The sequence below is a fragment of the Aquarana catesbeiana genome, linkage group LG08 (genome assembly GCF_042186555.1).
Source record: "Aquarana catesbeiana isolate 2022-GZ linkage group LG08, ASM4218655v1, whole genome shotgun sequence".
NCBI classification, from domain to species: Eukaryota; Metazoa; Chordata; class Amphibia; order Anura; family Ranidae; genus Aquarana; species Aquarana catesbeiana.
Genome location: NC_133331.1, coordinates 60,997,514 through 61,011,666, shown reverse-complemented (window position 1 = coordinate 61,011,666; position 14,153 = coordinate 60,997,514).

Genomic DNA, 14,153 nt, shown 5'->3' with positions numbered 1-14,153 from the left:
GATCTCTCACTCTTAGGTGCCAAAGTAACTTGTGGAACCCCTTGGGTGTGAAAGTTCTCTGGTGAAGTAGGGTGAGGTTTACCAGGATGAAATGATGTTTAACTGTGGTGTAGTCCCAAAGGCTTGTGCTGGCTGTGGCTTGAGCTGCGGCTTGTCACTGGAAGTCACCTTGTTGTCAGCAAGAGGTGGTGCGGTTTGCTGCATAGATGCACTTGTGTTGTAGACTTGAAGAGGCTCAGGCATTTGGAGCTGAGAGGTCTCTGTGTTGAGAGTCAGAACAGTGTTGTTAGTAAGACGTACAGGAGATAACTCTGTATCATTGCAAACATTATGCTTTAGTACATATTCACTGGTGCGATTCCGCTGGGATGGACCAGTCTGAGACCACTTTCTCCTATTGCTTGTTCTCAGCCTTGCTAGGGCAGCTGCTTCCTACCTTTCCATTTGCAGAATCTTTAATTGGGAATCTGTCTCTGCTTGTTGAGCTTTCATCTTTGCCTTTTGTGTTTCTAGTTCTGCTTCCCTTCTGGCAAAGGAGCTTTGCACTTTTTTTGCTTCCACATCAGCACAGGCCTCTATTATCTTATCGTTTAATGTTGAACTTCTGGAGCGAGAGGATCTAGAAGAACACGTAGTGTGCTTGGTTGATGTGGATCTGTGAGATCTGGTCTCCTGCAGTTGAGCAATGCGGAGTTCTGCCTTACACTGGACATTTTGCACTAAGAGATCCCTTTGTTGGTTTAGTGCATCAGCCCTAGTCAGTTCTGCTGAAGAGTCCTCTATATTACAGTCCTGCAAGAAAGCTGTGTATTTTGCAAACAGCCACTGGTAGTGTTCATACGCAACAGATAAGCAATCAATAGTCTCTTAGTTCAGCTGGTTGATCATTTAAGTGTGACAAAACTGACATGCGGTGTGAAGTTCTGTCCCATAAGTCTGACAGATTGCTGGAGAACTCACCTCTAGTGGTTTCATAGTTTTCTCTGAGTTTCTGTGTGGGTTGTATTGTTCATTTGGGTCTTACACTCTGTTCGGCAATATCTGCAGAACCTGCTCCCTGTACATCTGCGGGTTCAGAGGCATGATGAATCTGCTTTGGTTCTACCACAAAAGGGTGCTCAGAGTCTTGTCTAGACATTTTTTTTTCCGTTTTTGCAAGAAATGGTACTGTCTCTTTAAGAAGACGAACAGCAACTTCGACAGGTGGGGTAACACAGTTCAATGTAGAGAAACAGTTTTTAAAATTCACATGAGGTGCAGTAAACGCGTGCGACCATGTGCATCACAAGATGGCTGATGGCACTGAGTTTGATTGCAGGTCAGGCACACACATATACACAGCAGGCTTAGCGATTTATCCCTTTGGAGACCTCTATACCTGGCATGTATAAGATATAATCACTGAGGACAATCCTCATCAGATAGCTTGAACTCACCAAATACCAGTTCCATCCACAAATGTGCTTTTATTCTGAACATCAGGTTACAGCAGATGACAGGATACAAACAGATGAACAGGTTGTAGTATTTATGCAGTCAAAAGATGATATTGTCTGTAGCTTACAATACAGAATACATGTGACCTGCTACATGTGGCTTGTAGCTGCATCCATGACACAGGAAGTAGAAACACAGGAAGAAGGGTGGAGCATTACATATAAAAGGAAGTGTGTCATAACATAAGGGAAAAAGAACATAAGAAACAAGTGCATTACCACAAAAGGTCACTAGATGGCAGCATGTGAACTAAATATAAAAGTCCATGGAAAATGGTTAGGAAAACAATCTATATCAATTCTATTCCCCATTGGGGCAGCACGCTCTAACTACATGATGTTTGCTTAATAAAATGCCATTTTCAGCCTCTTTGTGGTCATTTTCTGTCTACATGCACTCCAGCGATGGCTGCCTCCCATTTGTTGGGTGGGTTTCTTGATGGTGATAACAGCGGACCATGTAAAGACAGACCTAGAGGAATTTAAAGTGGATGTAAACCCAATGTCATTCTTTCTAAACTACTGGCATAGGGGTTATCTATCTTTACCTGTCAAATGTCTTCCCTCTGTCTGTTATGAGACCCGAAAAACTGCAGATTCTGTGGGTGGATCTGTTGTCTGGAGCTCGGTGGATGGAGTCGTGATGTCAGTAGACTTCCCGCCTACCTCTACACTCCCCTTGTCAATATGCATTTTCTCCTGTGTATTTCTTACACTGAACTTCTGCTATGATCTCTAACATCCAGTGAAAAGACAGGAAAGTAACCACATGACTTCTGCATGCCAAAACAGCCAATCCTTGCAGAGCTGCTGAAAAAAAGGAGTGGGGGTGGGAATTAAAAAATAATGCATGTCTTAGGCTAGTGCAGGAGATATATAAATCACCTGTCACTCACAGCAAGGGGGAGGATTTGACAAAGTTTTTCTCTGTTTGTCAAGTTTTATCTCACTGAACAATAAAAGAGGATTGCTCAGAGCTGGATTAACTCTGTGTGGCAAGACTGGGCTCAAATGATAGGAAATCTTTTACTCTACATTATTTATTTTATTCATTTAATTATTTCAGGTAATTATATAGCGCCGTCAATTTACGCAGCGCTTTACATATACATTTTACATTCACATCAGTCCCTACCCTCAAGGAGCTTACAATCTAAGGTCCCTAACTCACATTCATACATACTAGGGACAATTTAGACAGGATCCAATTAACCTACCAGCATGTCTTTGGAGTGTGGGAGGAAACCGGAGTACCCGGAGGAAACCCACGCAGGCACAGGGAGAACATGCAAACTCCAGGCAGGTAGTGTCGTGGTTGGGATTCGAACCTGCTAGGCGAGAGTGCTACCACTACACCACTGTGCCGCCCATCATAAAAAAAAAAAATTTGGGGTTTACATCCACTTTAACAGAGGTATCCATCACTGATGGGAGGGATAGTCCCAGGAAAGTTTTAAAATGTTGTGGAATGGTGCAAAAGTCCTTACCTGATTGGAATTAAGTGATTGGGAGGCAGGTGAAGGAGCTGTAACGATTGCCAGGATATAATTGCAGAAGTATGAATGAGAGGATGTCCTGCCTGTCCTTCCTCATGTCTTGTAGGTCAATGGGGTTGGATTTTAGGAAGACCTTTCATGGTAGCTTGGTGGATTGGGGGTCTTTGGAGGTCTGTTGAATAGTGGGATTCTCCAAAATATTGGGCCCATCTGGTGGTAAGGTTGTTCCCCCATTGTTGTATCAGTTGTCATTACCGAAGGCTTGGTCCCTTAGGAAGGAATGAAATGGTCAATTTGGAGCTGCCCTGAAGCCAGTGGGGTGAAGCTGAGGACAGAATTGATCACATTCAACCCTTAGATTAGCGTTCACTAGGGTTTAACCAATACCAATACTGATATTGGTGCCGTTACTGAGCATTTGCATGCACAAGTACTCATACTCGTGCAAATGCTCCAATAACTGAAACCGATACCTTTGCGGTGTGTATAAAGAAAAAACAAAAAAAGGAGAACAAAGGGCGGGACTTTAAATGAGGCACACGGGAGCAGATACAAAAATTAAACACAAAACTAATTTTAATAAATTCAAAATAATCACATATTTAAATAATATCATTGCACATAGCTAATAAGAACTTTGTATTTCATCAAAAGTAAACATTCCAACATGGACTTGTTTGCAAATACATGATAAGTTAAATATCTAAAAAGGTACAATGATACAGGGTATGTGACACACAAAGGTGTCCATTAAGAAGGATTACAAAGGAAAAACGCAGATAAAGATGGAACGTCCACACATGATTGTTGGTTAACTACACCTATGGTAGTTGTAAGCTTTACGCGTTTCGGGACCTTATAGCCACTCGTCAGGAGAAAAACCGCAAGGTTTACCTAGGGATATGAGAAACAGCCATACTTTAAAAGGTTGAAGAAAAAGGGGGTGGGCAAATGTAGGATATGTCCCCAACATATGTACACTTAACCCACCAACTTACATATATATCTGCGCAATGGCGGTGCGGCCCCGCAGGTCAGGCCGACCAAGGATACCACGCCCCGGAGCTGAGGGGGCCCATCCGGGCGATACATAACCGACCCAAGGCCGAACCCCTGGTGGGTCACAGATGGAAGTGATGGTGGTGGATGGTGAAAGGAAGAAGGGCGTGCAAAAGGGACGGTTATCCCAAAAATTGGGGGGGACCTGTGAAAAATTGAGTGAGTGATAAGTCAAATTAATGAAGAAAAAACTGATGCAAGATACTTATCCTGAAAAGGGGGGAAAAGGAAAAATAGGAAAAATAGTGAAGGGGTGAAAAGGTAAAATACATACCTGCTCAAGGTTAAATGTAGGATGCCAAGAAGTGTATGGTTCCAGGGGGGAAAAGTGACTGGAGGAAACCAGACTGTGAAGCCCAAAATGAACAGGGGGAGGCTTAAGCGGGAGGTGCCGCCATACATAAGCCCCCAACGTCATGCACCAGCAGACCATGGAGGCAAGGGAAGTGCCTCGGGGAGACGGCCGGTAAAACCAAGCTGCTCAGCCGAATGCGTCATGTCAAGTCCCCCGAACGCTGGAGATGGTGAACAGTCCAACTGAAGTATGCCACGAGGACGTCAAACAGCTGGCACAGGGAGCATGACGCCGATGCGCAATGGGGGAGGCCCCGCCCCCCCCCGCGTCACATCAAGGGGGAGGGGGAACCCGCAGTGCACGTCGCAGCTCCGGGACGTGATAGGACAGCACGGCCAGAACCACCAAGAGCCACCGACACCAGGGTGTCGTTTTGTGTTTAATTTTTGTATCTGCTCCCGTGTGCCTCATTTAAAGTCCCGCCCTTTGTTCTCCCTTTTTTGTTTTTTCTTTATATATATTGAACTGGGATGGAGGAGGGGATTTGAACGCCCCCTTTAACCTCATTTAAAGTCCCAACTTATTTTTCTATATCTAACCTTTGCGGTGTGATTTGAGCCCATGCAAAATGTATGGGCTCAAATTGCACTGCAAAGAATCGCATGCCATTTGAACAGGAATGCGGTACAAATCCTGTCCAAATCGCATGGGGTTTTTCGCACCGCTCCTGTGTGATCCCAGCCTTGTCACAGTGATTTCAGCCTGGGCTCACACAGGAGCAGTACGGGAAACCTCATGCACCGCATTCCCGTTCCAATCGCATGCTATTCTTTACAGTGGGATTTGAGCCTATTCGTTTTGCATGGGCTCAAATTGCACCGCAAAGGTATCGGTACTCAGTATCGGAGTACTGAGTACTGAAAATATCGGTACTCGTACTCACCAGTAAAAAAACAGTATTGGTGCATCCCAAGTGGACACCAAAGACCCCATCTTTGAATCTTTGAATCCAATAGTCACCATGTTATTTATTGGGCATGGTATATTTGATTTTGTTATTTTATTAAATGAATTGTTTTATTGGTTAGCAATCTTGAGAGATGGGCTGTTATTTTTTTAAGGGTAGCACATTCAAATTTTAAAACCCTGGAGATAATCGCAGCAAGGATAAATGTCAGACCATGTGTAACATTTAGGCACCAGAAGCTCTGGCTGATTTCCCCTATGCTCTTTATGATCTGATTCTAAGTGGATGGTAAATGTAGGAGGATTTGTTTCATCTCTGTATATCATCTGAGGATAGTCATTTCCCTGGGTATATGTGAGGGTTTACATCCACTTTAACTGTGATTGAATATAAAAATGAATAATGTGATACTAATAAATGTCAATTTCGTGATGATGTTTTGTGTGGGTGCCTCAAAAGTCTGCTATTCTTGTTATCTTCTCTATAAATTGTTTTATTTGTTAAAGCCGTATTAAACCCAAAAGCAAACATTTACTATATTGCAGCTTACCATTTCTTAGATGTGATGGTTGCATTAGCTTTCTTTTTTAAGCTTTCTTTCTTCTATTTTCATCTGGTGATCCAGACAGCAAGTTTGTTTGTTTTTTGTTTTTTTTTTCAAAAGCACAAGCTCTCAAGCTAAATGTATCAGTTTACATGGATGAGACAAACCATTTAACACTGGCATGGGTGATTAAAACAATGAGCTTTTATTTATTCATGCAAAACCTTTATCCCAGGGGTTGTAAAGTCTAAATATTTTTTACCTTACTGCTCTCCTTGCATTAAGGTAAAAAATGTTTAGGTGTCAGCATTTCCCCCTCAGCCCCCCATTACTTACCTGAAACCTAATTCAATTCAGCACCGTACACGTCTGCAGATCTTTTCTCCCCTCCCTTCTGGATCTCGCTGGCTTTGCTGGGGCACCGGGGGCCATTAGCTCCCAGTGCTGTCAATCAAAGCCAGTGATGAGGAAGCAGGGGGCGGGCCAAGTCCCTCTGTCTGTCAATGGACGCAGCCGAGGGACTCAGGTGCACACACGCACGAGTTCCCCCCATGGGAAGCGCCTTCCCATGGGGGCACTGGCCAGTGAGGAGGGGCCAGGAGTCCCAAAAAAAGGAAGTTCCCGCCCACTCTGTGCGATTCCATTGCACAGAGTAGGTAAGTATAGGCATGTTTGTTATTTAAAAAAAAAAATAAAATTACCTTTACAATCCCTTTTAGTATATCCTACTTCTTCAGATTTTGATGATGGCGCTTATTAAGTTTAGCGAATCCGCTGATGCTAGCCATAATATTCGATTGACAGACGTTCTCTGGATTGTGATTCCCAGCTTTGTCAGCTTTCTGTTGAAAAAAGGGTCCGCCAGCCTACATGAAAAGAAGCTTGCCTGGCGGCTTTGACAGTGGCATGAAAAAGCTATTGTGACAGGTCCCCTTTCAGCCTGCTTCACCGCACTATGCTGTATCCTCACATGTGACAGTTCCTCCTCGAGTCCTCCCTTGGAAGTAATGTATAATTCCAGAAAGTCATTATTTGCAGTGAATGGGATGTATTAAGCATGAACAAGCATCTACGGCGCACTTACACAAAGCATGCCCGCAGGACTGCGGAGGAGGAGGGCTTTTAATGTATAAAATAAGAACTATACTCATTACATTAGCCAGCTCTGGCTTTTGTGCTGCGTGTATGCTTGCTCGGGTGGATGGGAGGGGGTCAGAGCAGGAATTTGGGTCACAATGACGGCAGTGGATGTAGTCACCTTTTCTCCTGACTAGCAGAGATGACGAGGGATGAAGTTCTTGGGGCTGGCTGTCAAGCAAAAAACGCACAAGGATCATAGACGGAAGTTGAGGCATAAAACGGATGGAAGGACTCTTCTGGCCCTGGATGCAACGCTTTACCCGCTTTACCCTGGCCTAAGCCAACAAGGCCCAGGCCTAGGGCAGCACTTTGCAGGAGGGCAGCACAGAAAGAGTCCCCACCGGATTGCACTGTTAGTGTAGCACCAGTCTTATGGGGCGGACTGGGCTGAGAGGCAAATAAGTCTAGCGCCCCCCCAAGTGGCCGCACTGCTTCTGGTATGCGGGCGGCCAGCATTCTGCAACTGTGGGGGGGCTGTCCTATCATTCTGGACCACAAACCTTCCTCACTGTGCTATATGTTTTCTTCTGCACCATTGGCATGGTTATATCTTCTTAGTCCTTTCCATAAAATTATCAGAAATTTTTGCTTAAAGTAGAACTATAGGAAACACTTTTTTTTTCATTTTGGAAAGAGTAAGGGAGGGTTATAGCCCCTGTCAGTTTATTTTTTACCATCCCTGTCCCATTGCAGAGATTTCTCTTCACTTCCTGCCCCACAGCAAAACAGGAAGTGGGAGGAATTCTATGCAAATTAAGGGAATCCATTGCCCCCCTCCCCCAGGCCCTCAGAACTAGTGCCCCCACTCGAAAATTTAAATTAGGGGGTGCACAAGTTTAGTCAGGCCTAGGGCAGCACAAAACCTAAATACACTACTGCCTGGACGACTATCCAAATATCTTTTGTCGGCGGGTTGGAGGAGGCTGCGGGCACACGTGAAAATTTATTATGACTATTTGCAATTTTTGTTGAATATGTAATTTTTTCCGGTAGAATGAAACTTATCACTAATGTCCCTAATGTTACTAAACCCACAAGGGTAAAAACAATCTGTTAAGGGGTTAATCCTCGGCATTGTGTAAAAAGGCTGTTTGATCCTATCTTTTCTGATCCTTCCCTTCTTCCACAGTCCCCAAGCCATCTGCTGATAGAACAGAGCATCGGGGGCACTCTGCACATGCTCAGTTTGGTGTGTATTGCTAGAGAGGTTTTTCTTTTTTTTTTCTGGGAGGGTGCATGTGATCAGCACAGGGCCAATCAGCACTATCCAGAAAGAAAGTCAGGGGTCATGCAGCCTCATAGGACAGTCAGAGGAGAATGAAAACTTCTCCTACAAGCTTTAACCAGTGCTGGGAGGGACACTGAAGAAGTCATAAGACTGCTCTATACCGCTGGTGGGAAAAGGTATTTAGCAATCTATGTTTACTAAAATAATTGCATTTCCATGTTCTGTGTACTGTGGGAGACCAGATATAGTGAATGCAGGGTCCTGGGTTTAGTAACACTTTAAAGGAGTTGTAAAGTCTTGAGGTTTTTCACCTTAATGCATTCTATGCATTAAGGTAAAAAACCTTCTGTGGTGCAGCTGCTCCCCAGAGCCCCCCGTTCGTTCCACTGATGAGAACAAGCCCAGCAGCTCCAGCTGCTGTCTCGGGTCCTAATTGTACAGATTGATAGCAGCATGAGCCATTGTTTCCCACGGTTGTCAATCAGATCCAGTGACACAGGGACGGGGCCGAGTCCTGCTGTCTGTGCCAATGGATGCAGCAGCAGGCCACGAGAGCGCATCGAGTGCCCCCATGGAATGCTACTCTCCGTGGGGCACTCGATGAGGAGGAGGAGCACCGCCGGGGGACCCCAGAAAAGGAGGATTGTGGCCGCTCTGTGCAAAACCCTTGCACAGAGGAGGTAAGTAGGACATGTTTTTTATTTTATTATTTTTTTTAAAAAAAAACCTTTACAATCACTTTAAGTTTGCTTTATCGGTCTGTTATACTCAATCATTTTGGTACGTCGCTGGATTGGAAGGGTGTTATTTCAGTCATCGATGCAATGATGATCGAGATATAATTCTTTAGGGCCGGTGATTCCCTTTAATGTAAAATTAATCCAAGCTGCTAAAACGCTGCTGGATTACATTTACAGGCGACGGAAGGGGGTCCTGGCATCTGGTTCCTGAGGCACAGTGAGAGGAACTGACCGTGTAAAGTTCCAATTTCGGTCCCATGTAAAAAAGTCGTTATCGGCTTGAACAAGCATCTGATGAAACCGATCTTGGTGTGATTAGATGCTTTGGAGGGAGAGGGGAGATCTGGGGTCTAATAGACCCCAGATCGCTACATAAGGAGGACCTGTCACGGCCCATGCTATCACAAGGGATGTTGTTTATCCCTTTTGATAGCAATAAAAGAGATTCAATTAATTTAAAAAAGGAACAGTGTAATATTTTTATTTATATAAAATAAATAACAAAAGAAAACAACATTTTAAAGTACGCAATTTAAAAGTGTGACATGCTTGGTATCTATTTATTTAGTATTTAACCATTTCCAGCCCAAGGACATCTTTTCCAGCCGGCGATTCTCTGCACCGTAAGAACAAGCATAGCAGCCACCGCCACCCTCCGGTGCTTCTACTGGCTTGCCCGTGCAATCAGCGAGCTGGAGAATGAATAGGCCGCCGCCGGAAGTTGAGCATAGAGATTTCTGGTGACCAGATAGTCCCCAGTCACCTCTATGAATTTCAGAGGCCCCAGTCATCTCTATGTCACGTCCAGGCCGGAGGAAGTAAACATTACCTGTTTGGCTGGAAAGGCCGAGACCGTTAATTTTTTTTTTATCTCTGTCTTTCCATCCTGGAGGAGCGATGTGGGATCTTATAGACCCCACATCTCTCCATAAAGAGGACCTGTCATGCACCACTCCTGTTGTTACAAGGAATGTTTACAATTTTTTTTGTGACTGCCTGGGAGGGGCGGGGGGGGGGTTTACCCAGGTGCCCCCTATGGACGGGCCTCCACTGCTTTTCATGTAACAATACTGAAGAAATTACATTTTGCTACAATGTAAGGTAGTGAGTGTACACCTTGTATAACAGTGTACATTTGCTGTCCCCTCAAAATAACTCAACACACAGCCATTAATGTTTAAACCACTGGCAACAAAAGCAAGCACGCCCCTAAGTGAAAATGTCCAAATTGGGCCCAATTAGCCATTTCCCCCGGTGTCATGTGATTTGTTAGTGTTACAAGGTCTCAGGTGTGAATGGGGAGGGTGTGTTAAATTTGGTGTTATCGCTCTCACTCTCTCATACTGGTCACTAGAAGTTCAATATGGCACCTGATGGCAAAGAATTCTCTGAGGATCTGAAAAAAAGAGGAAGGAAATTTTACTAACCAGACCCCCGTGAATTTTAATTCCGTACCCCTGCGGATGTGTGCTCGTGTCACCCCTGTATGCCTGATCAACATATTTGGGGTGCCATGGCTTATACCTGCAGATAATCTCCCATCAGCAGAGACAGTAGTATAGTCCGGATATGTTTTGTTCTCTGAACAAAACAGAATAAGGATTGACGAACAAGCGGTAAAAACAGGAGCCTTTGAATCGTTGTGGTCTGGAGCAGCATTCATAATCTCAGACTTCCTGTGATACAGAGACAGGGGGCTGGAGATCGTACACGCTGCCCCCGCCCAGACACGCCCATAAGACTCCCCTAGTCATTATTCATTGGTTGTTGTATAAATTCATCTTGTTTGAAAGGATTTCCTGTGTTAACATTCATATCCTGTGAGGTCATATCCTGTGGAGGAAGCGATTGGCTGTTGGGGCCAGGGCTTCCTGTTTATGACTTCCTTTGTGTGTTTGAATAAAAGCCAAGAGCCTCTGTCCAGCAGGGCAGATGAAGGAACAATGGCGCTAAGATGGTGATTATGTCTGTTTACTGGGGAAATGCAGGAGACATGGGTTGTTTAAAGATGCATTATACCATTAGACTGAGAGGGCGCGTATTAGCGCAGGTGAGATTGATTATGTATAGCATGTAGCGAAATCTCCACGTCACCACGTGGTCGATAAAATAAGTTGAGTGCACGTGCTCAGCATCATATCCAGAGGTTGTCTTTGGGAAATAGACGTACGAGTGCTGCCAGCGTTGCTGCAGAGGTTGAAGGGGTGGGGGGGTCAGCCTGTCAGTGTTCAGACCATACGCCGCTCACTGCATCAAATTGATCTGCATGTCTGTCGTCCCAGAAGGAAGCCTCTTCTAAAGATGATGCTCAAGAAAGCCTGCAAACAGTTTGCTGAGGAGAAGCAGACTAAGGGCATGGAACCATGTCCTGTGGTCTGATGAGACCAAGATAAATGTATTTGGTTCAGATGGTGTCAAGTGTGTGTGTCGGCAACCAGGTGAGGAGTACAAAGACAAGTGTCTTGTCTACAGTCAAGCATGGTGGTGGGAGTTTTATGGTCGGGGGCTGCATTAGTGCTGTGGGCACTGGGGAGCTACAGTTCATTGAGGAAACCATGAAACCCAACATGTACTGTCACATGCTGAAGCAGAGCATGATCCCCTTCCTTCAGAGACTGGGCCGCAGGGCAGTATTCCAATATGATAATGACCCCAAACTCACCTCCAAGACGACCACTGCCTTGCTAAAGAATCTGAGGGTAAAGGTGATGGACTGGCCAAGCATGTCTCCAGACCTAAACCCTATTGAGCATCTGTGGGGCATCCTCAAACGGAAGGTGGAAGAGCGCAAGGTCTCTTACACCCACCAGCTCCATGATGGCGTCATGGAAATGTGGAAGAGGACTCCAGTGGCAACCGGAGAAGCTCTGGTGAACTCCATTCCCAAGAGGGTTAAGGCAGTGGAAAGAGAAAAATATTCTGGACGGCCGCACACCATAGAAGACATCTTTATTGATATGAAGAAATAAAATCCAAATGCAGTCACCTCATGTACAGGGAGGAACAGGAAAGATAGCTAACATGTTTCACGCCCCATCATGGCGCTTATTCATGAATAAGCGCCATGATGGGGCGTGAAACATGTTAGCTATCTTTCCTGTTCCTCCCTGTACATGAGGTGACTGCATTTGGATTTTATTTCTTCATATCAATAAAGATGTCTTCTATGGTGTGCGGCCGTCCAGAATATTTTTCTCTTTCCACAAGCTTGTGCAGAGCCAGCACCTGTGAGTTCCATTAGGGCGGGTGTCTTGATACGGATTTGAGAGATTGGTGCGGCAATCTTTTGCTTATAGAGTTAAGGCAGTGTTGGAAAATAATGGTGGCCATACAAAATATTAAAACTTTGGGCCCAATTTGGACATTTTCACTTAGGGATGTACTCACTTTTGTTGCCAGCGGTTTAGACAGTAATGTCTGTATTGAGTTATTTCGAGTGGACAGCAAATTTACACTGTTATACAAGCTGTACACTCACTACTTTACATTGTAGAAAACTGTAATTTCTTCAGTGTTGTCACATGAAAAGATATAATAAAATAATTACAAAACTGTGAGGAGTGTACCCAGTTTTGTGAGACACTGTTATGCAACGGGCGGACTTTCCGACCGGACTGGTCCGACAGACTTTCCTACGGACTTTTGACAGACTTTCGACTGACTTTTTTTTACGAATGGACTTGCCTACACACGACCGGACTACGGACGGACTTGCCTACACACGACCGGACTTTCTGGCGGACTGTGTCCGCCAGTCTGCCCGACGGAGTTATGACGGACTTTCCGAATGAACGGACTTGCCCACAAGTAACCCCGCCCCCTTATGACGTCACAGTCCCAGGGCATGCTGGGACTGTGACGTCACAAGGGGGCATGGTCATCAGGTGATGTTGACCATGCCCCCTTATGACATCACAGTCCCAGCATGCCCCGGGACTGTGACATCATAAGGGGGCGGGGTCACCGCCTATATAAGTCATCGCGCACCGCTCACACAGCATTACAGCGGGAGAGAGCGTCGTGTCAACATCAAAAGAAGAGAAGAGAGAAGAAGACGACGCAGAAGTCCGGGCCACCACTAGCAAAAGAGCGGCAGAAGATAGCGGAGGAGCCGACAGAAGAACCAGACACTGAGAGAAGAGGTCGAACACCGGGAGAAGAGGCTGGAGAGCGGGAGAAGAGGCCGTAGACAGCGGCGAAGTCGGAAGAAGACCCCCGAAGTCAGAAGAAGACCCCCGGAGCTGTCTAATAAAAATTACTTTAAAACCTGTGTAGTGTTTTTTTTTAATTGACAATTTTTCCCTAGGTGAATGGGTAGGGGTACGATGTACCCCATACTCCTTCACATAGGATGGGGGGCCGGGATCTGTGGGCCCCCATATTAAAGGGGGCTCCCGGATTCCGATAAGCCCCCTGCCCGCAGACCCCGACAACCAACGGCCAGGGTTGTCGGGAAGAGGCCCTTATCCTCATCAACATGGGGACAAGGTGCTTTGGGGTCCTGGTACGGTTCAGGAGGGGGGGGCGCCCGCTTGTCCCCACCCCCTTTCCTGACCGGCTGGGCTGCGTGCTCAGATAGGGGTCTGGTATGGATTTTGGGGGGACCCCACACCGGTTTTTCTGCGTAGGGAGTTTCCCTTAAAATCCATACCAGACCCAAGGGACACCGTCGCCTCCCCCTCGCCGCAATAGGAAAATTTGTTTTTCCTATTGCAGCGAGTGCGAGATATAGTACCCTGCCCTTGCGTCGTATCTGGTCCGTTGGACCAGCATACAGACGAACGGGCTTTCTGTTAGGAACTGAGTCCGGCAGAGTTACGATGGAAAGATCTGAAGCAGGTTTCAAATCTAAAACCCGTCGGATTTCCAACCGAAGCGCTCCGTCGGAAGTCCGATGCAGCCCACACACGGTCGGAAAGTCCGCCCATGTGTACACGGCATAAGAAGCATGCTTTACTGCATATACAGAGTCTACTGTTGTGGGTTTAGTAACACTTTAAGCCTAAGAAGGAAAGCCTGTTCTGCACTTACAGCTGGGATTCTTGCTTGCCAGTGGCCTCTCTAGAGAGGTCCAAGACACCCTCTATTGAGTCAGACCAATAGCTGTGCAATCAGCAAAGGTCATGCTACCAGTTGATTGGAGAACTCTGGCTTTGGCTCCACATTGGGCATGTCAGACCTCTGCAGA